Source organism: Mugil cephalus, chromosome 15, assembly GCF_022458985.1.
Source record: "Mugil cephalus isolate CIBA_MC_2020 chromosome 15, CIBA_Mcephalus_1.1, whole genome shotgun sequence".
In the NCBI taxonomy this organism is placed as follows: Eukaryota; Metazoa; Chordata; class Actinopteri; order Mugiliformes; family Mugilidae; genus Mugil; species Mugil cephalus.
In genome coordinates, this window is record NC_061784.1 from 5,363,876 (window position 1) to 5,391,149 (window position 27,274).

The 27,274-nt window shown below is 41.6% G+C and overlaps 1 protein-coding gene across 2 annotated transcripts in view; it reads left to right on the forward strand.

Moving 5' to 3' along the window:
* The first annotated feature begins 3,662 nt into the window (after positions 1–3,662).
* Positions 3,663–27,274, forward strand: part of gabra3 (gamma-aminobutyric acid type A receptor subunit alpha3) — a 95,178-nt gene continuing 71,566 nt past the window's right edge. For both annotated transcript variants that reach the window (XM_047607186.1, XM_047607187.1), the window contains exon 1: positions 3,663–4,121. The gene's annotated coding sequence lies outside the window, so the exon portion shown is untranslated. The remainder of the gene's footprint in view (positions 4,122–27,274) is intronic.

Genomic DNA, 27,274 nt, shown 5'->3' on the forward strand with positions numbered 1-27,274 from the left:
GAACCCTGCAGCATTTAAATGCAGCGTTCGTCTCTGTGGCACATTTCAGTCAAAAACAGCCCTGTCAGTGAAAAGCATTACTGTAAACATGTTTACGCAGTTGTATTTTGCAGTATGGATTCTGCTCTGCCTGTCAGGAAAAACATCCGGCTCAGGATCAAACCGGCGTGGTGGTGCACCGCATAGAGAGAACCTTGCAAGCACATTCTGTAGAGATGTGGAATACACGCCATTGTGAAGGGGCAAGTCTGCAGAAACATACCACGGCCACTGTACTTGATTACCAGGGCAACGGAACGGCAAGAGGCTCGGACAGTGAGTGCCATGGCAGAACTACTATATGACAGAGAAGCTGACGGCTTAAATGAAGAGCTGACAGCTTCAATGAGCTGCCTGGCGTTAAGTGGTGAAAGTAATTAGCGCTAATTAGGATCAGCTGATGTGGTGTGCATAAATTCTGGTTCCTGTCTGAACTTGCGGGAAGCTTCCCCTCAAAAAGACAGGCGTTTCCTCACCTTTGCACGCCATGCATACGATAGTGTGTTTTATGCAGAGTAATGGAACGGATCGCATGCTTACTTGAGCTCGACTCGGCCACAAGGGGGCTCAACGGTTGGTAGTTACTCAGCGGTGATCACATCTGACAACGCAATGTGGACATGTGCAAGAACATAACACGCCGCTCCGTCTTCATGACAGTGAAAGCATCAAATCCGCAAATCACCTTGCCGTGTTTACTGCCCCTGACAACCTTCGCACCTGTGGCTCAGACCTGGACACACACACAACACCAACAACCACAACCACAGAGACAGCCATCGTCTTTCAAATATCAATAAAAGATAATGAATGTAGGGGGGGGGGGGGACACGGCCTGGAGACTCATTTTCAGGAATACAAAATGTCGACAAGGTCACGCTCATTAGGTGCAAAGAAAAGATGAAAGAGAGAGGGAGAAACAAAAAAAAAAAGCAAAAGACTGGATGTAACAATGAGACCGCTTATCAACCTGACATTCAGATATGTGTCTTCGTACCTCCGAGGGAAACCATTCGGACAGCAGCACCTCTCCAGGCGGAAGAAGTAGTTGTTATCCAGCGATAAGAATTTCTCATGGGCTTCCTAGCAGAACAAGACTGACGACGTTTGTGGATGTGACTACAGGGACAACATTGAATCTTGAATGCTCACATATATAGCATTTGAGCTTGGAATGGTCAAATCCATTTTCAAATGAATCGTGACACTTGTTTTTTTTTTTATCGAGCTCCAACAAGCTGGGACTAATTGCGAAAAATAAGGGGGACATGCTCATACATGTGTCGGCCTTCCCTGAGTTTATAATTGTTAGCTGGAGGACATGATTATAGCAGTTCAACAAATTTTTGAAAGGAAGCTAACGGTTAGGTGCTGCAGAAGGTGTGAAAATGGCACTTTGTGCTCAGATCATTTTACAACTCCAGAAAAGTGAAAACGGTTGTAAAATGCTTTCATGCTTTCAGACAGTCCCATTTGAAGTTGTTTGTCGGTTCTTACAGACACTGTGGATGAAACAAAGAAGGAATAGGGCGACTTTAACAGCACTGTTTATATAGACAGCCAGGAGGGGAACCTTTACTTTTGGGGTGAACTGATCATATTTCACTGTAAAAACAAGCGCCCCAAGATTTTACACCCAGAGCTCTGACTCCAGTCCTGGTTTACAGAACTGTCCAGCAACTCTCTCTCCCTCCCTCTCTCTTTGCCCCCAGGAGCTCACAGCAAATCAAGTTTATTACAGCCTCTAATTACAATTACAGTCTCAGAGGGCTTCACAATAGAACAATAAATGAAAATGATAAATGAAAATGGCACCACCACCACCCCCCTTCACCAACCTCAGACCCTCAGTGGGAGCCAGAAGAAACCTGTTCAAGTAGACTTAATTAGGGACAAGAAGCAACAAGCCGCAGGGTGGACCTCCCAGAGAGGAATCGAGCCTCCAGAAAAAACAGTCGTGAAAGTTTATGTACTCTGTTAAGGGTTTAACATAATCCCCTTTCTATCAGTGATCCATTCACAACAATAAATACTAGCAACAGCAAGAAAACACACTTTGCTCTCTTCTTTTTATTAGCATATAAGTGTAGGCATGTGCTGCATAATGATTACAGTATAAATTATTGTGTGAAATATTACAAATGGTGTGAGACGATCAAAATTGTAAGGTTTGCATTGAAATCTAATGAAATCATAATCGTCTGTCTCACGGAATTTATTCCAGACTAACAGCTGCATCTTTGCTGAAGTCGTCGGAAGACTCAGAGCTCATCTTAGCTCATATAATCACTGAAATCTCTGAGGGTTTGGCTGCACAAGTTCCTCATATATTACTCATTAACGTTAAGCGCTTATTGGGTTTGTCGCTTAATGCTTTCGGCGCACGAGCACGGGCATCCAGAGTGACCGGGTTAACCAGGACTACCACTGTCACAGCTGTACGGCAATCAGAGCTGAAATGAACCTCTGTCAAAGACGGGGATTTTGAGAGAATTAGACATAATTCTGCGCTAATAACACGTAATGTAATCACTTTGTTACACTGAAAGAGGCAGCCTCTGTTTTAGATTTAAATGCTTGTCTAATAGTTGAAGAGAACTACATACATGTAAGCAAAATGTGTGCTAGCTTACCTGGCAGGGAGATACCGTGATCAACCGGGGGACGTAGCCATTCCTCTAATGTGGGAATATCTTGGTGGCCTGTGAAGTAGTTGTTAGAGAAGTGACTGTAAGGTCACTGGTTCAGCTGTCCTAAACTTCAAGTTCCTCATGTTCCTTTTAGCAAGGCACTTACTGCTCACCAGGAGGCTGCACACTGGCTCCATATTCAGTCTACTCTTTAAGGATGGATGTGTTAGATGCAGAGGGTACATTTTCACTCTGTGGGATCAAATAAAGGACACATTTCATTCATCTAACCAGAAAGTGGACACATCAGTGTATGTACCAGAACAGAGGTGAAATGCAACAGATATTTGCTTTACAGGTACTAGTGTTCTCATATGTCATTCAAATGTGAGCTGAAACCTCTCTGACGGGTCACTCCTGCCACTCGTGTCTCTTCTTGACAGTTGTGATACATTTGATCTCGCACAAAGTGGAGAACACAATCAGGTCGGCGACTGTTTGCTGTTCACACCAACACACCTGGGAGTTGAGACAGCCCCGGCCCAGTCTTGTACCATTTCAGCAGGGGTTAGAGGTGACATTACGCGCTTTGCGCAAGGGCACCTTGAGCACATTTTGAGACAAAGGTGAGGTGTCTCATTTGTCTCTTCCCCAAGCCCAGATTATTTTTTTTTTAGATTTTTCCTCCCCCCACCTTGTCTCTCTTATTAGACCACCCAGCCCCAAGGTCACACAATAAGAATGATCTGCTACCATTTCCTACTACTGCAGTGACTCAGATGAGATTGCTCTATCACTGTCAGCAGCAGCAGCAGCGGCAGCAGCAGCAGCTCCTAGGCTTGGAATCTCTGTCGGTCCTGGTTGGACCTCGGGCACCTGCGTCAGTGCTCAAACCACCGGACCCCGCGGAAAAAGTGGGGCCCACTCACTGCTGTTTCCTCCTGGGAGGCTGTTGTGCAATAACGCGCAGGGAGGAGGAAGGGGAGGTGGAGGTGGAGGAGGAGGAGGAGGAGGGGGGAAGAGTCCCTTCCAGCTGTCGGGAGCAACACTGACGAGGCTGCTCGGTTAACAGTGAGCCCTCCCCTGCTAACGTTCGCCGCGCGTCCATGTGGGTATTGATCGGCGTGACAGATCACCGCCTCTAAACCAGCCCTCGGGTTCAGGGTTTGCCCCTCCTGCCCAGCACCAATCTGAGATGGGTAGAAAGAGGGGGCGGGAAGGTTAGTTTGAAGAGAGCTTTGCGAGAGGACGAAGATTTCCCTATTATTTCACAGCTGAAGAACAAAAAAAAAAAAAAAAAAAAAGAAAGAAAGAAAGAAAGAAAGCATATATCCAAACCCAGTGGACAATAACAGCTGAGGGAAGACCAAAGACCAAACGTCAGAACCTCATTAACTCCAAGGAAACCCACCCGGGAGAGAGAAGATACAGCAGGAACCTCTGTAGCTGCTGGTGAGATTATCATTATTTTTATTATTATTATCATCATCATTATTATTTCAATGCTCATTAGCTGTGTGTCTCGCGCGATCTGCCGCCTTTCGTCCAAAAGCAATACTTCAAAATAGTCTAAAAAGCGCTCAGTGGCAATGTTTCATTCACATGCAACAACTGCTGTTTGTGGAGCTACCGCAGTATAATTGATGGTTTAACAGGTCTCCCCTCGCATGCTGGAGTGATGCTGAGGATGCGGCGCTGCATGCGTACACCCGCTATCACGAAGCTGTCGCCTGGGAGCGAAGTATTTGTTTTATCGGAGGCGAGAAATTAATGTGGGGAAACAGTTCAGTCTGTGGCGGTATTATTTTATTTATTTTGTTTTTTGTTTGTTTGTTTTGCTCCCAAGCTCGAGTTCTCAGGACAGTCGAGCGGTAACACAATGCGACACCACGGCGAGAGCGTCTGCCGTTACTTTCCCTTAATGGGCAATTAAAACGGAGGAGCGCGCGAGGTTTTTAATGATAACGCCAGCCTGGTGCGTTGACCCCCGCGTGCTGGCAAATCCTTCTGTAGACGAGCCACCGCAACCTGTGACAAGACTGTTGAGCTGAGGCTAACTTAACCTTGGAATTAAATTGCATAAAAAAAAAGAAAAAACCGTTAAAGCGAAGGGCCTGTCGTCTGTTTTTGTCTTCTCTTCAGCTAGAAAAATATACAGTATATCGAAGCCGTTTGTGCTTCTTTTTTTCCCGATCTGATAAGTTTGCCTGGCGCAAAAAAAAAAAAAAAAAAAAAAAAAAAAAAGATTAACGAATGACGACAGTGAAACAGATAGCCCAACACTTTCATATGGCGGTTTTATTTATTCATTTGTATCTCTTAATAATTCAAACCTAATATAGCCCCGTGTTTCTGAGGCGACATGCCTGCCTCATTAAAAAAACAGTTCCCCCATCCCTCCTTAGTGACCATGCCTATACACCTATATACAGTGTAGTGTCAATGGACACATGGGCAGTTCCCAGCTGGACATGGTGTTTCTGTGACATCAGACCCAAACCTCTTCAATAATTTAAAATATTCCAAAAACATCTCTCACATTGCAGAAGTGCATCACTCCACTAAAAACAACATGTGAAATGGGGTCAACACAGATCCCACCAACGAAGAAGAGCATAATTTGCATTGTAGTTTGTTTGCTGCATGATGAAGTCCTCAACATGTATGGGCAACAAATTGTTTCCATCCGGTAGGAATGCTGGGTAGAGCAACTAACCAGTGCTCTTTACAGAGATTATTTTTCAAGCATCTGTGTGCACAGTGAGGTAATTTGGACTTTTCCAGGCACACATCTGGCTCTGCTCGTTTAAAATGTACACGCTTGACACTTCACGTCACGACTCAGAATCTCTTTCATGCTTTTCAAGCAAGCCTGTGTCAGAAGCCATTCCGTGCTTTTAATTACTGGACATCACCCAGATTATGGTTCCTCTCGCGATTCCACTGCACTCTGTCCTCTGCCTGTCAGAGTTGCCACATTTTTTTTAAAAGAGTTCCACCTCTGCACATCACGTAATGCTTTCACCACACCTCTCATTTGCTGTAATGCACGGTCATCTGTAGCAGCCAGCTCTCAGTCTGCATGCCACAGGGCTCATATGTGTGATGGCTCCGCAGACTGAGTGTGACCACAAGTAAATGACTTTTCTCAGCCAGTTTCTTCATCTGTCGAGACATACGGAGCAGATAGGGCCCCCACTCTTCTTGTTTTTCGCAGGAAACGGCCGCACGATAGAAGGGAAACAAACTCAGGCTCTTTGTCCAACAGGGAATGTGTCAGGGAGAGCAGATTCTGTTGAAGGAGATGCTGCTGTCTTATCCAAGGGCTACAGATGGATGTGCTGTGCTTCCGCGACTTAGTGCTACATCTGAAGTGATCAGAGAATCTGTTTGTAACTGCTATTCTTGGGATTGCGCGAGCAGATGCAGTCAAATAAAACGCAAAGACGGAGGCAGATTGTTGCAGGGATTTGCATTATTGTTCCTCGAGGCACCGTAAGACACGATGCAGTAAAATGCAAAGCATCTCCAGTGATTACAAAATAAATGAGAGTAATATGTCCCATTGTGTTAAGGGAAAACTCTGTCTTTGTTTTGTTTTTCTGCGCGTGTGTTTTTTTTTCTGCCCATAAATTAATGTTAATGTTTACAACATGTTTTGGAAATGAGTCACTGCTAAATAATAGGGTTGCGCTCCGCTCACGACTGTTGCATGTTTGCAGTTTCAGACTGAAAAGAAAGCCAGCACGCACACACTGGCTTACAGAGAAGCTTGCTTTGGAGATGTCAGTGTACTGAGATCCGCCACACCGGTCGAGCAGACATTGGACTAAGGCACAGAGCAACTGTGTGGTGATGATAATGAAAAAGCTGAGAAGAAATAATCACCGGAACCCTGCGCATGCACTGAAGCCACAACCATGATCATGTCGATCATGACTTAGGGGAAATTTACAGATTGGCTCCAAAAAGTGAAAAGATGATGGGAACAAAGCAGGACAATGAGAAGGCCACGCTGGGCTAATACAGGCAGAGAGAAATGCAGACACACTTGCTTCACTTATCCAGCGCAGCCAAGCCTAATTTGTTGAATGAAGTGAAGAAATTGGAATATTTTAAGGTAGTGGAGTGTTTCTGCGTTACTTATTCGCCAACATATTCACTGCTCCCCAGAATTGTACTCGCTCATTCTGTGTTGTGGTGAGCTCCGATCATTTGTCCATCTACGTGCAGGAGAAGGGGGAAGATTAATCACCTAAGCTCCACTTGCACCGGAATAATGTTACCTCCAGATGCTTGCTGATTTATGGTAATTTTCCAGGATTGTCTCGCGCACATGTTTTCTGGCACATCTGTAATTTGATAAGTAAACACTATTAAAAAATGGTTTTGTATGACTGTAGTTTAGCTGAGACAGAGGAATCGTGTTGAGAAGGAGCTCTTGCCAGTGCACATCCCTGTAATATAGAGAATAAACCTGCTTGCCAAAATGACAGAAAACATCTCTCAAGAACTGCATCATCTATTGTTTGGTGAAAGAGCACTGAAAGAGAAAAAGAAAGAATGTTTTTGTAAGTCATCACAGATCCCGTTTGCTCTTTGAAGGTATATTTTAGGTATACAGCTATTGTTGACTGAAGAAGCCTAAAAAAAGGATTTTTAGTTTGTGCAACATTTTGCAAGATTTAGCACACTCGACTCTAAATTAATTCACCAAAGTCATGTAACACCAACACTCATCCGTCATCACCACTTTTTGTGTTGCATGCTTTGGTTTTTAGAAAGGCAGGAGTAGAAATCACAGACTCATATTCTCAGAACAAAAAGAGGCAACAAATCAACTGTTAAATTGAAAAAATTCTCAGCTTCGGAGCCACTCTGAACCCCGCGTGTTTGAACTGGAGCTATTATTGGAATAAAATCATCCAACTGCGAGAGGTTGTAGAAAATATAATGGCACCTTGATCTTGCTTATTTTCACCAACTCTCCTAAACAACATATGTTTCTCGCACTGCATGTGACCTTTTAAGATTGATAGTCAGAATCTTTCAAATGTCAGAATCTTCTATGAGCCTAAAGCTTGATGTCAGGGCCTGCTGTACCAGAGAGGCACCATGTCTGCAGGTCCTGACAAACTCCTGAAATACCACAGATTATTATACACATTCAAGGCCCGAGAAGGTGTTGAAGAAAGATAAACGCTGTATTTAAAACAGTCAAACCTTTTCAAATGTTGTTTATCCAGTGAAGAATTGCCTTAGCCATGCATTCATTTGATAACCTGGCAATGAAAAGGAATTGAAGCGTTAAATATCGGACGTTTTATTGAGGCTGGCAGAGGACTAAAATGTATTTTAGTCTTGACGAGGCACAGACATTGAGTGGTCAGATTTTGTTCCTGATCCAGATTAAGCTGAGAAACATTGCTTGAAGGTTATTGGTAAAGACAGCGGGTGCACTTCTCATCGAGGTGCATGGCACAAATTGCACTCAAGTGTGATGTGTGCAGAAGTGGTGTGGTGGCACACTTATGGTGCTTTCGAGGCTGCAGGCGCATAGAAATAGAAAATTAACGCTTTGCATGATGGCCTAACCTCGTGTGCACATATACATTTCCTGTATGCTTGAAATTCAACCATCACATCACAAACAGACATCATTCTGCTGTAACCACTATCGAACATCTCAGTCTCAGGTCTTCCTTGATTACAATTATAAAATTTGATGCTTCAGGTGCTACTTCTGTCAGACACACGGGGAAGAACACAATATCCACACAGCTGTTGCCCTGGTAACCTGGTGTTTTTGGCTAAAGATAGTGGAGATTATTGGCAAGCAATGGTCCTGAGGGGTTTCTGTGATGTCAAGAGAAGAGAGAAGCTTTAATTATCTTTGATTTTTTTTTTTTAATGCGCCTGAGTAAATTGTGTGTGCCTCTGGGTCCTGAGGGTTTCATCATTTTCACTGCATCAAGCAGGGAAAGTGTTGGGATGGGCAAGATATAACCAAAGTTATTTGTTATTCTGCGACGTGCTGTTGTTTGCAGCACGGTATAAAAAAAAATCAAGAAAAACACTGATTCTGCTGTGAGATCGTGCTTCGGCAGCTCATCTTGTTTTAGACATTTTTCTGACTGAGCGGACATCTGCTCAGACCACAGTGCAAAAATAATAAAATAATCAGATATGCGGGTGCACGGGCAAACTCTGACAGCGTTCTCTCATCTAGATAGTGCCCTTTGAGTTTGTGCTTTGAAGTGATTGGGATGGCTTTGTATTATCTTTCAAATGACCCAGAGACATTTTAATCTTACCTTCCCCTGCCTCAAAGGATGGTTCTGGCCTTGAGATGAATCCTAGGCCTCGCTTGTAATGTAAAATAGTAAGGGAGGCAGTTATAGTGGACGTTTTAAGCGTGTAAACAACTATATTTTTTTGCTTATTTTACATGATGATGAATGAAGTGTGGGAGGTGGTGCAGTGGTTAGCACCGTCGCCTTACAGCAAAAACATTCTGGGTTTGAATCTGCCAGCCCACTGGGGCACTGATAATGAGTCTGGATGTTCTCCCTGTGCCTGCGTGGGTTTTCTTGAGTTGCTCCAGCTTCCTTCCACATTCAAAAAACATGCACGTTAAGTTAATTGGTGATTGACTCTTGCTGTGAATGGTTGTTTGTCTCTCTGTGATGAACTGGTGACCTGACAAGGGTGTACCGCGCCTCCTTCCCTCTGACAGCTGAGATAGGCTGCAGCACCCTCTAAGGATAAATAGATAAATGAAATGTCTTGCTGGTTCAACAATACATCAACAATCTAATCATGGCACCTCGGTTTTAAGGCATTATTTACCCCGATCAGCCACAACATTAAAACCACCGACAGGAGCAGTAAATAACATTGACCATCTTGTGACAATTAAATGTTCCGCTGGGAAACTTTTAGACCTATAATTCATGTGGATGTTACTTAGACATGCACCACACATCTAGACTGGACCAGACACCCCCACCCAATAGCAATGACACTCTTTGGTGGCAGTAGCCATCCCCAGCAGGATGTAACCTGACACAGACACACAGACAAAAACCGTTTAGGAACAAAAAAATGCAAAGAACAGCACAAGGTGTTGACCTGGCCTTCAAATTCTCTTGATCCCAAACCGATCAAGTAACTTTGGGATGATCCACAGAGGCCCCTCCCCTCAACCCATAGGGGTATTTTTATATATACATCAGAGGGCACTCTCAGAAGGCCCATGTCCATCCTCTGATTGTTTTGGAGGCACAAGGAAGACTTCCCGATATTAGGATGGTGGTCAAAATGGAATGCCTGATCGATGTAATATTCTTTATCATTTTATAGATCAGTCAGTGAATCAAAATAATTGCCACAACACAATAATCCCACTAGATAATACGCAGTGTGCATTTCCATACAGCCAAATGAGTCTATTCTGTTTTATTTCATAGACCATGAAATGTTTTTAATGTAATTTGACATAAATATCTGCACGGAAACAAGAAATTCCTGTGCGTAAGTAAGCTCTCTGCTTATTGTTTTTTATGCCAGATGATTGTGGGCATTTTAATGTGCATAGCTTCTGGCCACCCTCACTCTGTCTCATCCCACATTACTGCAGGTAAAGCATAGAAAAAAACAATTCTTTCTCAGAGATTAAAAAATAGTGTAGGTGGCCATCGAAATATATCTTTTCAACGCACCAAGGGATTTTACAGTTTAAATGAAAACATGAATCGTTCCGATCAACGGCAATAAATATTGTATTTTTCAGCATTTGCCACAGGAAATTTGTTAGTCAAGGTTATAATGGCTGATGAACCCGAACAGACGGAGCCACAGGGATAAGAAATGCAAAATTCTGAGATCAGACAAGGCAGCGGGGATGCAAGAAGAATAAATATCAAAGATGATAAATGGTCTTAATTGCGAAGTTGCTATGCTGGAAGCTGGTTCGTAAGCTTTGGAGCTCTGACAGGAACAGCATGGTCACCTTTAGTCTTTAAACGCGACACACAAACTGTCAGGATACTCCTGTCTGAGCATTTTATGCTGCACACAGGGGCCGTAAGGAATCTTAAGTTCAGAGACAAGTTAGGACGAGGTCATTCAAAGGGTAGAAAGCATAAAAAGATCTGAGAATCTGTGCTAAAATAGGCTTCCATTGAAAATAAGCTAAAAAAGTCGAGATGGGATCCTGTCCCTGTTCTTTACTTTAAAGCAAAGTAGCAGGTTGGATAAAAGTAGTCATCACAAGCACTTAGAATCCTATTAGATCATACTTTAAAGATTATCTTATTGCATTTTTTTTATCTCAGCTTTGTAATATTCAGAGCTGAGAGGTAACAAAAAAGACATGCTATGCTATTTTATTACATTTTGTATTTGGGCAAGAAAGTACATTGAAGATTCCAGGTTCGAGTTCGGGTTGAGGGCCTTTCTGTGTGGACTTTGCATGTGTTTGCGTGGGTTCTCTCAGGGTACTCCGGTAACCTGCCACCCTCCAAAGACATCAATGTTAGGTTCATTGATGATTCTAAATTCACCATAAGTGTGAATGTGAATGGTCTGTCTCTTTGTGTCTCCTGCGATGGACTGGTGACCTGTCCAGGGTGTACCCAGGCTCTCGCCCAATGACAGCTAGGATAGGCTCTAAGCCCACCCACCCTGCAGCCCTCTAGAGGACAAGCAGTTACAGAAGATGAGAATGACTATGAGAATACATTGAAGACATAGTGTATCTCCACAAAATGCCATTCATTTACAAGGTTTTACGTCTTTGGCACAGGCCTGCCAAGACCTTTTACTAATGATGTTATGCATCCTGCACAAAAGTATACTCTACAGACATAAGCTGCAGTTTCCAATACAATAAAACCACGTGTATAAGACCTTTACAATAGCCAAAGGCCATACATATGAATGATGACATTATCCAAAAAATTAGTGCTGTTCAAAGACCTGTTCCCTGCTGTGCAGTGTCAGCTTGTGCTGTGTGAATTTTTTAGGTTGTCTTTACTTTGAAATAGTACGTGTCACTGTGACTTTAATATTCTGATGAGTGCAAATGTATAATAGCAAAACCCCACCCACAAATGGCTGATGACCTTTTCAGCAATCAGCAGGGATGCAGTCCTAATGTCGAACGTGGAGCTGGACAGTCAAACGTACGCTGTGCCTGGATACATATCCAAGAACATCAGGGACAGGCAAGGTGACAACTTTGTCAGACTCTGATGCCCACCTTGAACAAGCCTGACTTCATGCCAAGAATGTGAATACAGTTCTCTGGGAGGACAGGATGACTTGCAGCAGAGATACTGTCCTCCTGCAAAACCTGTCACAGGTCACCCTGGAGAACATGACCCTTTCCAGGTGTAGATGCACATAATAAGAGGGCTGAGCAGCAATACAATGGTATATGTCTGTGAAGGTTCTCAGTCATACATGTCATAGTATAGCCCACAAAAAGACGAAAATATAGGTTAACTGGACTTAAAGATTAGCAATGATATGACGTTGGTAGAATCATATAGCATCTGCATTATTTATTTATTTATTTTTTTATTACATGTCACCCCCACCCCACAAAAAATAAACATGTGATTAAAATCTAGTCCAGAGTCTCTCAGTGGGGAAACGATTATGCCCCAGCTAAGAGCTGCTAGGCCAATCAGACCCCTTGGATGGGCTTTATGTGGTGATGGACACGAGAGTGACGTAGCCATACATCTGAGCAGACACCCCATGGATGGGATCACATTAGCAACACTGTGTCTATGTATGTCCTAAGTTGGAGTGGGTTGCACATAAACCAGTCCCATGGCATCCCTCTTACTACTAAATGGCTTGTCTGCTGCTGACCTAGCACCCCATCCCTCCTATTTCTACGGTTATACAAGGCTTTTATAAATTAGCTCTTGTCAAAGTCCATACAAGCATTTACACCTGCCATATAAAAAGACCTGATTCCTCACTCACTGTCTCATATATCCCAGACCTTGCCATGATTCAACATTCCAATGTAATCCACGTTATTCACACTTCTGTGAGTAGAAATAATGTTTTGGCTCATTGGCTATATTGATCCATATATTTGCAGCCATGGTTGGTACTGTAGCAGTGTTTCATGTATTTCTAACTTATACTTAATCTTCATTATTGACCTCCTGTGTCATTTCCTATTGTCCTTGTCCACTCCTGGCTGGTCACAGTGACCATTTCTACTCATGCTACACCCTTTCCAGTTAGTAACCACATCTTTGCATTCTGTTCTGAGTTATCTAGTAAATCATTATCAGTGACTGGAGAGGGGTAGAAAGGTCATCCCTCTCTATCCATGAGCGGCACAGCTAGCTTTAAAAGCAGAATGACAATTTCTTCTTAATTTAACTTAGGATGGCATGGTTATTTGTTTACTGTCATTCCAGTCAGGGTCTTTTTTTTTTTTTTTACATGACTATGATTAGATTTAATGCCCTCATACGAATTCAGGTCCATGTGCAACTAAAAGCACAATTATCATTTAAAAAAAAAAAAAAAGCAAATTCGAATGTCTCTTTCTGTCTTAATATTGCTGCTGCCTTTATTCCTGGTCCTATTTTCGGTGTAGCTGCCTTAAATTTTACCTACAAGGTCCAGTGCTCTGTGTTTAGTGTTGTGTATCAAGCCATGGCCAGGGTTTTCAAGAAGTTAGATTGCTGGTTTTCAATTATGTATGAGGAAAGAAGGAAAAGAGAAGCATGACAAAAAACTCAGCGAGCCATTGTTATATATTACTGGCATCGAGGTTTTAAATGAAAGTGGACAGACACTGACAGTTTGTACCCAAGATAGGTTGAACCATAGACTGTAAAAAGTTGGAGGGTGGAACAGCTCCTCAAAAGTGAAGCCAAAGTAAGTAGAGCTCCCCCCGGTGACTCGCAGCAGAATAGGCTCCACCTCCTCCGTATTAGTGGATAGAAGTAAAACACTTAATACATGGCAAATAAAGGGTTAGGTAGTTAATATAATGTCAGCGTGACGTAATGGCGACCATCAGTTGCCATACCAACCACTCTGTAAAGTGGGCCTGTGGGACACTGAGAGTGGTAAAAATAATTTTTGAAAATAAGTACGGTGTTTACCATTTCCTTGTAACTGGTGGAGGTAGAGCAGAGTGTAGTAGCTATTAATTAAACGAAACGCGAGTGAGTCTGACGGAAGTGTGGCCAAGTCATTGATATCAGCCTCTGCATGGCTCCACTCTCTGACTGTACTGCGCAGACTCTGATGGTGGCGCCCGTATTTCTGGGAAAATAGCATCATTTTGGCCAATACAAGGAGGTGGAGACATGCCGTCCGTTAGTGTGGTGCAACACCGCTAGATCTGGTATCGATTCAATACCAAGTAAATACAGGGCCAGTATCCGATACTGATATCAATATTTTGTAATAATTAAGGTGGATATTTCATCAGTCTGAATCAAGCTAAATCTGAATTTATTTTTATGACCTTTAAGTGATTTGACTTTTGGATTATTAATCTGTTGATTTCCTATACAAAGTTTATAAGTAAATAGAAAATACTTTATTATCACAATAAAAATTCTCTCCTGTCATTGTCGTTTCATGTTCAACTTTGTACAAAAGAGAAACTAAAAAGTATCAATCTCATTATATTGGAATCTATATTTATGCAGTCACTGAATCTATGGTGATCCCGGCCAAAATGAAGTATATTATAAAAATAGTCAATGATACAAAATGATTTGTTCTCTGCTCTTTTCTATTTATTGGTGTTTATTCCTTTGTAATGTGATTGCTTTTCAGTATTTGGAGTCCCTTTCAGCTTGTCTGTATTTAATTGCTTGTATTTAAAAGGCCTGTGGCCTGACGTTAACAGACTGTGCAGCAAGTCACAGTTTCCAAGTAATGCAAGCTAGTTGTCAGTGACAGGCTCAACAATAAACCACAGAAACCTTGAAGTACAAAAGGACACTGTTCCGTCACAATACCTTTATTGATCTGGCCTGAATCTACCCAGTGTCATCAAGAATGAAATACTGCAGAGCATGTTTTGTATTTTAGAAAGGGAGCGTTGTCCGGAAGAGTGATTTATACGACTGTCATTTTCCGTGATATTTCCGATATTGGTGTTTTTACTATGTGTGTGTACGTGTCGGCAGCACTCTGTGATATTCATTCCTACAGAACCGCAGAACTCTGAACCGTGCCCGTCGTTTTGAACTGATAGAAGCCAACGATAACAACATTACATTCACTCGAGCGGTGCCTCAGGAATTGAAAGCACTCGGCCCTTTGTTGGGAGCATCGCTTTCTGTTTATACTTAGAGCACACTGTACCATAAGAAATAAAAGCTCTCTTTGAGAGACAACAACAACAACAAAAAAACAAGATGAAGAACAAAATGAATGACCTTGAGTATATTCTAATTCCTCTGCCAGCTATTTGTTAGACATCTTGCTTGAAAAAGTTTAATCAAAAACATTAATCCTCATTAATGTAAGGTATTGTATATACCTATTAATCTACAGTGAAGCAGTAGTACGAGTGTGCTTAATTTTGAAAATCAAAATAATTTCCCTAAGTATAAACATAAGTATTAAAAGTAACACTAGGTGCCCTGTTTTAGATTTCTTGTGAGCCTCAAATACAGTAGCCCTTTAATTTGATTGACTTAAAAAACAAAAAGCTACATAAAACTTAGAATGCTATGTCCATAACAGTCGATCATAAATCAATGTACAAAACAGTTAACAAGTGTAATGTTTAAGGATATAGTATATCCTTCAGGGGTTTTGTATGTTTCTTTAACTCTTAAGCCACCTGCACAGCCATCTGGTGTCTCGTTAAAAGCAAGTTGTTGTTGCAGAGATCAAATCAAAATTCCTACTGACTGTACCATAGTCAAAGGCCTTATTCATATTCGTTATATATTGCAACCCCCCACTTCACTTATATCTTATAGTGTGTCCTATACACGTTAAGTTAACAGTGATGGCTTTATCTACAGTAAATCAAGAACACCCATCTATTCATGTGTAGTTTGCCATACAACAAAAACACTTAAAGCAAGTGATGCGGGCCACATTTGCAACCAGGAACACACTCGTGAGTGTGCTTGAAGGAGTGCCAGACCTCATCAGGCCCCACACGCCATTCGTGCTTGAAATGGAGTAGCGTGAACAATTCTTAACTGAGTCTTGTTCATCTCAGCCGTAGTCAGTCAAACTGGTTGTTGCTATTTTCATCACAGCCTCTGCCCAACCAGCAAACTCCACCAGAGTGATAACTTGCTGCACCAGCAGTCAAAGCCGCTTTGATCACCAGAATCACTCTCACCACAGCCTGTCAGCCTGTGCAGCGGCAGCCACACAGAGCATATAGAATCGTGTCCGTCACAGATCCTCAGCAACGCTTGCCACAGTTGGACTGATGCAGTGGTAGTCCAAGTAGCCAGATGCATTTAGCTGATGTTTCCCGTTATCTGCAAAAGGTGTAGCCAGAGTTGTACTCAGCCTTGCTGCGTTCAGCGCTATTCTCGCCAGAATCATGCTTACCTCAACCACAATCAGTCATGCTCAGTGGAGTGCCACACAGACTGAGCATCTGGCACTGTATGTAACATGAGAGCAAGCACCCAGTGTTGGAGACACTCTTGCCAGAGGCACCCTCACAGCTGCCATCATTCACACTAAGTGGGATCCTACTGGCCACACAGAAAGCCCCAGCAAACATCTCAGCCTAAGAGACTAACAGTAGGACCCAAAGCAGATCACAGCCCCGTTTGGAGTCACGTGCACCTCATCCCACTGAAGGCAAAGCTGATTATTATCCAGACCAGGGAATAGTAACATACAATGGTGCAGGCCCCTGGAAAACCTATGAATTTATGTATGTACATGTGTTTGTGCACCACAGGGACATTTCGAGATCACATTTAAAATGTGCCTTCCATCCATCTCTGCTGTATAGAAAGAAGGTAATGAAACTTGATGGGTGTAGATTGGTGGGATTCACAATTGCAGCGTAAGGTCTTTTCTGATGCAGTACATCTGCTCAGTAGATAAGATTAAATATTTCTTGCAAGCGTAGGGAAGAACACCATTAGAAATATCTCTCTGTGTCATATGGGACAATGGGTGGCCAGCTTGTGGATATGACAGAGCGAGAGCCTTTTTGGCTGAATGATTATTCAAGTGTCAAGTATTTAAAATCTGATAAAATGACACTATTGTTCAGTACTGACTTTCTGAAATTCTGTCTTGAATTTTTAAAATTGCATTCACCATGTTTATTTAATAGATCATCTCAGCACCTGTTATACTTTCAGGAGAGTTGATGTTTCAAAAATTGATAAAGGACTGGAAAATTCCAGTTTTCTCTGCAACATCAGCAACATGTACTTAACATTGAACTTTGTTTGAGCCCTACTGGAGCTACATGACAGATTACATTTATTTCCTGAAGTGAAACAAGCATGTTGCTTTTGAAGCTGCGCTCATGTTACACAAAGCGGCATCTTGTATCTTGCACTGTTATATAATGCATCCATGATTGCTGACAGTATATCCTTGTTTAGATAGACCGCAAAAACAAGTACACGTACTTAACACAATTTCCAGCCAAGTGGCTAAGACAAACCTTCAGAGCTTCAAGGTGAACCGCAGCACGGATGTTTGATTTATGCTTTAAATTATTCTGTGGGGCCAGTTGAGTGCACGTGCTGAACCCCACTACTCTTTGTATGGCTATTACCAGAGAGTGAAACCTTGCATTTCAATTACACTTAGGCTATATAGCTGTCATTCATGTTAGTAATGACCATAGCTTCTACTTACATTGAATCCACAGCCAGCCTGAGAATACCTTGCCTGTTAGTATGATCGATGGCTGCTGATCAAGCCACTTCAGAGACACCCTATTATGTTGTAAGACCCAATTGACTCCTTCAAAAAATAAGCAGAATATAATAAATTAATTTTGGTCCCCATTCGGAATTGGCTTTCTTTTGATCCCATTATTTACCTTGAGGTATATGCCAATATGTGACTGACCTGCAAAGCTCAAGGAATATCCATCATGCCCAACTTTAATGACTCAATAAACAGATTCAAAGCATGGTCAGCTCTAGTTTTCCTACAACGCATTTAAAGTTGCTGATCAAAAGTATTTTGATCAAATGGTTAGGACAATATTTGCTTGGCTGATGATGGATTCTGGATGAGATTCGGTGCTCTCTTTTCTCTGGTTCCATGTGAAGTTTGTTCTCTGTTGTTTCTTTAGCACTTTAGCAAGACTAGTTATATTAATTTGGATACTCAGAGGAGTTTGCAGAGTGAAATATTTAAGAAAATTTTACTCAATAGGCGTCATACACCTCCAAATCGTGGTAGTAGAGGTTTTGTGCAGATATCACAATGTAATTACGATTCATCTACTATGGGCCATGAATATATGGACCAAGTCTGTTCATTTGACTCGCTGGGGCTCTAGTGGAAATGTCAGAGGATGTGTGAAGTCAGCAGGCTTCATCCTCATAGGATTGCAAATATGTGTAGATTTTATGACTATCCATGCAATAGTGGTGGGAATAATCCATCCTGGACCTAAGCAGCAAATCATCTGACAGACTGACATTGAAGACCTTGAGGCTGGTTTGGCAGCTAATAAATGAAGAACACCTGACATTTCCATGCACAAACCATCTTTGTTACGATAGTGATAAAAAGTGACGTGTGAAACACTTGATTGATGGAAATGTTGTGAAAGTCCCGCTGGAGAGTAAGCAGCCTATCTCGTGTTACTGCGCCGCTGTGTCTTAAATCTGAAACCACAAGACTCAAAGAACAAAATGCAGTTAGACAGTGGTTTGCCCCGTGCCCTCCTGTTATTTCTTATCTTGTTTTACTGACTACTTTGGAGGAATATCAGCCAGTCTTGTGAATAGGCTGTTTTATTGAAATATTAATGCTGTTAGCTTTTTCAGAGTCACTAAAAGCTGTGATTTAAGTCAGGGTGGACCAGGTTAATGGAGTGACAGTTTTTCTATGTAACTTGTGCTGGTTTCAGAGGTCTGCTGTTACGTATTGTGGACCACGCATGCAGTGTGTTCCATTCCCAATTACCAATTAGTAAAGCACACCTAAAGGCTGAATGCAAAACACAGAGCTGAAATTTGTCCTCAACAGTACTTTAAATTAACGGTTAATCATTAAGATGTAGGTTTCAGAGTAGTTTGCGGGAGCAGCTGGAAAATGTATTTTGCATAGTTCCTGAAGGCCCCGGTGTGGCATGGATGGTTCAGCTCATTAACAAAACTAGATAGTGTGAAAGTTTAAATAGCTGAGCGGCTGTTGCTTCTGGGCATGTCTTGAAATATCTTGTTAGCAATATACTTTATTGAGAACAAAACATAAAAATGAAGTAGAATGTAAGCTTTCCGCACAAGGTGATTTCAGTTGATAATTTATTGCTTTCTGGCTTGAAGCCATTGTTCCTTTGGAAGACAGATTTGATGGAGCGGTGACGCGATGTCGAACAATGCAAAACATTTTCTTCATAGCCGGGTGATGGATGGCCTCTTTGATAAATGACTTTACAAGTAATTGGTCCGAGCACATAATTTCACCACGGGTTTTAAATGATTTAGTACGATAATTTTGGTATTTTTATTTATTCATCACAGCATTAGAAGCTGTATAGTCAGTGGCTGAACCTAAACAATTTTAATCTGTAGTGCAACAGGAATAAGGCCAGATCTGCATGAGTGTCCTCTTCAGCATCTTTTAGATTATACAATTAGAATACCAATTTAGGTCCTTCATATAGTTAACTAAAGACCCATTGTTGCTGAAGTAGGGAAAGAAGTTTTTTGTTCTAACGCATTCTAGTTGTCGTACCGTTTTAGATATACATTTTAAGCTTCGTCAGACTGGTTGTAAATGGCAGTTCTGACCCCTTCAACTGGCTCTCAGCAAAGAGGTTTGACCCAAAAAGGAGTTACATTAAATTTTGATTCATGTACAAAAATTAAGCAACACAAATGATGAACATAAACCTAATGGATTAGTCAAAATCACTAAAAGAGGAGAAGAAAGGCCACTCAGGCTAGCCCACAAAAGACCGTAGGACCTGGTGTCTCCCATCTAAACCTTTACGCCCAAAACTATCAGCAGCAAATCCAAAGCTACAACAGAAACCACAGCTCCAACTGCAGAGGCTCAAAGAGGGAGTTTAAAGAGAAAGACAGAGAGCAAGCCAACGGTCCTCCCTCTATTTATTGGCTCCTTCTGATTAACCTGGATCAGCTTCACCTGAGGGAGAGGACAAGGCAGCGTTATTACAATCTACCTTTACCTCTGTCAGGCAGCAGAGAGGGGAGAATTGGAGCCTGTAACAACCCCACCCTGAGTTACTGGACAATGGGTAAAGGGACCACAGAAGTTAATATAAAATGTAATGTCTTAGAACACGGTGGTCAGGAAGCAGCTGTCTACAGGCGGACAGCGTGTCGACCAGACCATGATCTTTGCCACGGATGTGTCTGATCTCAACTGCAGTCCAGTGTGAATGTGTTCTCACAGGGCTTAGCGTAATGTGCTTCAATCCTAGCAAGTTAGCTAGCAATCAGAACATTACTGTGAAACCCAGTGAGTCACCAGGAGAGTCTGAATGCATTGGCCATGCTTTCCATGGGAGCTCGCCAGGGACATGGTTTACTGCTGTGAAGAAGAGATGTTCCAAGTTTCAATATAAGTGACAAATGTCATTTTTATTCTGAATTATGTGATTGCACGTATTGCATAATGGCTGCATATTTGGAAATACGCAAAGAGTCGGTGTAGAATCAAATTTACTGTAAAACTTTATGGTTGTAGAAACCTGTAGTACCTGAAATATGTGATGTTAATTCATTTCAATTGTAACACTGCTATTGGGGGCTCTATATACCGAGAGCTTCCATTCCTGAAAGCATCTCTCAAGGTTTTGAGTGCATTGGTCCTACCGTGAAATCACTAAAAACACTTCTGAAATATAATAGTTGAGTTTATTTTTTACTTCTTTCAGTTCTGTTTAATCCCAAATTTTATCTCAAAAGACCAGCCTAACGCATCCCGTCAGGACTGCAAAGAGTGAATCGTTCCAACAATCAGACACCAGTGAAATGCTTAAGACAATCAAGTGTGCAATCAGCAGCTTAATCATCAAACAATTACTGGCTTGCAAAGAGGAACATGTTGAGACATGAATAATGCAGACTCCCCCAGGGCCAGTTGGTGGTATGCATCATCACCTCAAATGCGATTCCTCAGGTGATAATTTAGATACAACTGGCAGGATTGTGACAAAACCTGATGGGATATTACAGCCTTTCACAGGGGCCAGACTTTCAGCATCACTGTTCATTTTCTTGGCTTGTCCCAGCTCTCTGAGGGTAATTTATTGCCTCATACTGAATGTCTAGTCTGCCCTATTCCTATTTCATACACTATGTCCTTTCTCCACTAGAAAGGCATCACATGCTTTGCCAGGCCATGCTGATTTGTATTCCCATAGCGTCATCACAGCAGTAGGTTACCAACAACTGAGCTGTGTCAACGTCACTGTGAAATGATTGGCTAAACATGTCTCCCTGCGCTGAGCCTCCGTTTTGTTCTGTAGCGCCAGTAAAGCTGAGGAGTCTCTGTAATGTGATGTTTAACCTAACCACATCATCCCTGCTCCATGTTCATCTAAAAAGGTTTTTTTTTTCCTCATGAACTCCTCTCTGCTGCACTCTGACTGATAATGAACTGTTAATGCAAACTCAATACTGCCTTCTGCAAGGACATTTTCACTCAAGTAGCTGCAGAAATGCACACAGGCACAGATGTTAGCTGCTCTACTCCTACTGTGATGAAGCAGGTTTCTTCGTACAGTACAATTACAGTCCATTGTCAATGGATCAACTCCTAATTGTGCAATAAGTACAGGGATGATGATGAAGGGTTATGTGTATGTAATTACTGCAGTTTGTGCAAAATTTAAATCTTAAAAACAACAAAACTGTTGTTACATAAAATGAGGGCTTGGGCAGTTTACTACTTTACAGGCTATGATCAAAATGTCTTAAGCTTGAAAGCAGCCACTAGTGCTGGGCTAATAGACCAGATCAGACTGTACTGTAAACTGTTCAACTCATTTCTCCATTCTTCCCTTCTGGTGCACTTTTCAGATTGTCAGCCAGTTTGGTTACCCCCTGCTACTTGGCAAGTACTTTCTCTCCAATTGTAATCCTAATCCACTGAGTAGATGTAGAATGTGTCACTCTAAACTGAGATATTAATTTCCGCTCCATGGGGGGCTCTGCTCTGCTGGCCATGTAATGCTATCAGCTCTGAAGGAATCTTGTCCACTTAAGCCCTACACAAATGTCCCATTTGACATCTTTATTTTCTTTTTTTCCATATTCCATCACCAGGAGTAAACTTTGTGTTTTGAGTGGTCATCTGCTCCTCACCAAATGTTTTAATAATGTCGGTTTAATCATTTTAGGCTTGGACTCTTGGCACGTTATGCTCTGGATTACTGTGATGACTCCATATTGTCTATTAATTGATACAGAAAATGATCTGTAGAGTAATCCATAATGGTAATAACCTTTAGCTGCAGTCTTATATGAACCAGGTAACCCAGTTAAATCCTGCTTTGCACTAATAATGATATATGACAGTCACAGAGAACATTTGTGTCTGATACTTTGTGTTTAATATTTAAACTGCATTTTCATGATTATACTTACATTATGTTTTAAGTGCAGTACTTTGACTAGTGGATTGAATACAGATGAAACTACTCTTTACAAAGTGACTCATGTTATTATATGTAATCTTTGGAAACTAAGGATTCCAGTGCAGAGGAAGGAGTGTTGACTGGGTCCAGTCAGAACTCTCTGACCCATCATGTATGACATTATATTGCCACATGCAGAGATAATGCACATTGATCTACACGAAGACTTATCTATGGACTCCATATGATTCCTACAAATGAGTTTGGTTCATTTTAACATTTCTAATGTTCTATCTGCACGTGTGTCAACTATCAAGGACTATGATGACTTTTCCCTTAACTAGTCATGTTCCAGTTCATTGTGAATTAGGCCACACTTACATTACACTTATAATCTTATCTTAAAATAATAGATTTTGAATGGGTATGTACTTTTATCATCAATACATGCGTAAAATGCGATTGCCCTGAATTAAAAACTAATGAGTGTTGAGGGTCATGGAACAATCTTTCTTTTACTCCCATGTATGTTGATGGGATCTGGGAGTCGTGGAACTCCCGGAGGGGGGAGTTATATTGTAGATCCATGAGTTCAAAGTCACCCAGAGAATTTGATATCTTGTAATGAACTTTGATATCATATGGACATGTTCTTCTGAAACCATGATTCCCTGACAATGATTGGAAACCGTCTCTGACGTGTTGAGATATCTTATTGGGAAAGGGGTCACTGTCTCTCAGTGTCCCTGTGATAAAGTCACTGTTGGCACTGCAGTACCACTCTTTTTTGGCACTACATTACTAGATGCTTTAATCTATATCAGTGTTTTATAACATATGTCAACAAACCACCTGAATCACTTGGAATAGATGTAATGCATTTTAACAAAAAGGGTTGACGTTATCTTACCTTGCAACTCTGATGCTATAAAGTTGGCTGGCTACAGCTGTCTAATTTTGAAGCCGATTTGTCTTCTTGTTTCCCATGAACATCAAAGTACGAGTGTGGGAGGGAACCATGAGATTTTGTGAGTCCAAGCAGCTCTGTACAGTCGCCTGGTGGAGCCTGCAGGATGAATAAACTAGCGGTCAAGTGAAGTCACGGTCCATTAGTGCTAAAGTCTAAGTCCAAATTCAAGTCGGTTTTTATTTTGTCGAGTCTAAAGTCAATAAATCTCCAACTTGAGTCTGGCATCAGTCCACATCATGTGACAAGTCCTCTGGTTTCTGTTGATATGATATTATAGATGTCTTCATTTTTACCAACCCCCTGTCACCTTTCCTAAATGCGATATAAAGTTTGTAATTTCATGCTGTAAATATCAGTAATTATACTGCTGTCCCCTTACTGAGTGTGTGCTACTTATGGCTGAGCTGACCAGTTCTCTCATTCACAAAATTTCATTGCCCTGTTAAGCCTGTGTAAATCCTTCACATGACAAATAAACCTGAATCCTCAGTCCTGTTTGCATAATATATGTACCGCTTTTCATGAGGGAAAATAGTATGTCATAATGTCTTGACCTGTCAGTGCTCTTGTCCATAAATGGATATGCAGGTCAATAATGTATCATAAAGTCAAAACAGTTTATATTTAATATATTTTCCCCAAGAAAGATTGAAAATAGTGGTAGTCCGTAGTACAGCTGGATATAAACTCTTTCAGCTTCAGACGCACCAGAACAGCATTAGTTGTTTATTATTTTCTTCCTTCTCATCCTCATGCCTTGAGGAAACAGTGACTTCTTTTGTCTCCACTCGCCCCCAAATCTTACAACGCATCTTAGCCCCAGAACCAATACTATCAACGCAGTGCTTGTTTTCTCTGTATTTAATAATGAGGCTGAAGCTAAATAAGCTCAGAATTACTCTGAATAAACAGAGTTCTCACCCAGCCACACATAAGGCATTTGTACCCTCAACTATAACATTAAAGAAGAGTCACTGTGTGTGTGTGTGTGTGTGTGTGTGTGTGTGTGTGTGTGTGTATTCTTTACATGTGGCCTATTTCACTGTGTGAAGCGCTGCTTTCTGGCATGCTTATATGAAGTCGCATAAACTTAGGCAATAAAAAGGATTAACAAATTGAGAGTGAAGGTCTGCAATCTGCATTGTTCAGGCGGCTGGCTGCAAACAGTATAACAAGACCTGAGGTAATAAATGTGCACAGGTGGTGAGTGCTAGAAAAGGTATTGCTCTTCACCAGAAACCCTTGATGAACTCTGACAGATCTCCCCTACGAGGCAGACACCCTGTCCCTGGTCTAACAGCTGCTTTCTATTTATTTATTTTTAAAATTGTGGTTGCAGTGACTTGAATCCAGATTTAAAGTAATAGCTAGGCTGTAATTACAAGAGTCACACTGATTAAAAAATCTCCACCTCCCTGCAGGGTAACGCACAATCGTGCTATTATAGTCACCTGACTTCAACACGCAACTTGCGCGCCCATATTGGAGGTGGTTACAATCTTCTGGCTATTATTGAGAAAGTGATAGTGAAAAATGGCTCTTACTGTAGGAAATACGTCTTTCTTTAATGACCTATGATATTGTGTCAGCATGGGTCATTGGGCTCTGTTGGAATCAGGCTGCGGTCCTCTCTGTATTGTATTGTTTGCAGATTTAATAAATGGATATCAAATACTGTAGGTTCAGCAGTATATAAAGAATGTCACCAGCTGTGCACCATGAGTGCAAATGCGCTAAACTGGGAACGCATTATAGATTTTACCCAACCGCACAGGTGAGAACTGTTGATAAAGTATAAAAATGTTGAATCAGGGGGTTAAATGAGCTTTATTCACATGCCTCTTGGATCCTTTGACTGTGAGGTTTTTCTGTACCTTCACTTTTACACGAGAAAGGGGAAAACAGTTGAGGCTGGTCTTACAGTCCAGTGAGCAAGCTCAAATGAGGTGGGATGTTAGTGAGTTTAAATATCACAGTACCTGCGAGCACTTACAGGATTTTGCACTTCTCTGCTGCTTCTTTCATTGTCTCATCACTTGTCTCCTTGAGCAAGTCTAAAGCCACTGAAAGCTTTGCCTTGTCAAGTATCAGGTTTTATTTATTGTCACATATTGTCACCATACCCAGACCAGTCTTGTGCTAGCAGTTCACGCTTTATTTCCAAAAAAAGAGTTCCTTCAGAACATCAAATGACAAATGTTTCAAGACTGCGACAGTGTTTTGCTTTAAACCACTTTGGCCTCATTTCAGAACCCAGATTTCTGTAACTCCCTCTCTACTGTCATGTAAATTTACGCACACAGCATGAAGAGTCTAAATCTGTCGCTGCAAAAAATAACTCCATCTGGTGTATATTTTATTCATTTCTTTATGCTAATAAACGACTCCAGTAAATTTTATATTTGTGATACATGTTAAGGTGCAGTCAGGGACTTTTTGGACAAGGTCCTGGCAAAACCATCAAGTGAGAGACCTATCACGAAAAACGTTTGTTAAAACACCTCACCTTAGACTGCAGGGATTAAATGATTAAAGTGGACCATCAGGGCCAGTTGTGCTGCCTTTTTCTACACTTTTTATTGTTCCTCTCAGGGCCTTTGAGCAACTCACCCTGGAGATTAGTCAGCCAAACCTTGGCACAGTGTGATGAACATGACAGAATGAAATTTATCTTTTCTCTGCCCTAAAAACAGCAACAGAGGCTTATTGCCGTGTGGCGCTGTCTTCATAATGGATGTAGTTCACTCTCATAACATGTCTGTGAGGAGCAAACCCAAATCGTGACAAATATCGCTGGCGTAATCGTTATGCCTGGCAGCCCAATACATTGATCATTTGGTAGATAAACTGCCTAATGATCATGATCACAATATTGCACCTTCCCACAGTCCCAAAGCTGAGAGAAAAATCGTCCTCACTCATTTGAGATCCACCAGTGAGTTTTGTGCAGGGAGTCCTCTTTAATGGTGGTTCCCTACCTGTATTTGTCAGCCGTAGCTCCACTGTCAGGTGACCTCAGTGACACCTTGCATGTCCCACACATGTTAATATGAACAGGGACAACTCCAGCATGACTTCACCTATTGGGTCTACTGAGGAGCAGTTTTGAAGCTCAACCACCACGGCTGCCATCTTGGCACTCAAAGCAGTGTGGAAGTGAAAGTGCTGGTTGATCATTAATTCAAAAAATGGTTTGCTGTTTGTCCTTCTTACCGGGTTATTCTCAACCACAAATATAGTGTTTCTGTTGAGGTAATAATGATCCCCACTCCCTCATGATTCACTGGACCCAAGTGTCTTAGGGTTACGTAAGAGGGGTTTGATGTCATAGAAAAAGTCATTTTCCTATGTTTGTGTGACAAATTGTTACAGGAATGTGGTTCAGTTATGGATGAACAGTTGTGGACATGTATATTCTTAACTTTGGGAACTCAGTAAATCACATGACAAACTCTGCTGTTGTGAACTAGAAAGACAAATGTTTGTCTGTGATACCTTTCAGATCCTCCTTGCCACTTTGTGTGTTGAAGAACTGTGGTCTTCTATTGTAATTATAATATACTCCAATACTTCAACTCTTCAGTATTGTGTGATTATTATGGTCCAGAGTGCTACCTTTCAGACAATTTCCATCACAGCAGCTATGCCCTTTATGGGCAGTCATAAAATATAGCATCCAGTGACAGAGTTGGGGTGCAGACCAAGGGTAGACAGTTTGTTTGTGAGTTTGTGGGGGATGACTGTGTTCAAAGTGCTGTTGTCAATAAAGAGCGTCCTGATGTAGGAGTCTTTATTTTCCAGATGGGAGAAAGAATAATGAATGGTAGCAGCAATAGCGTG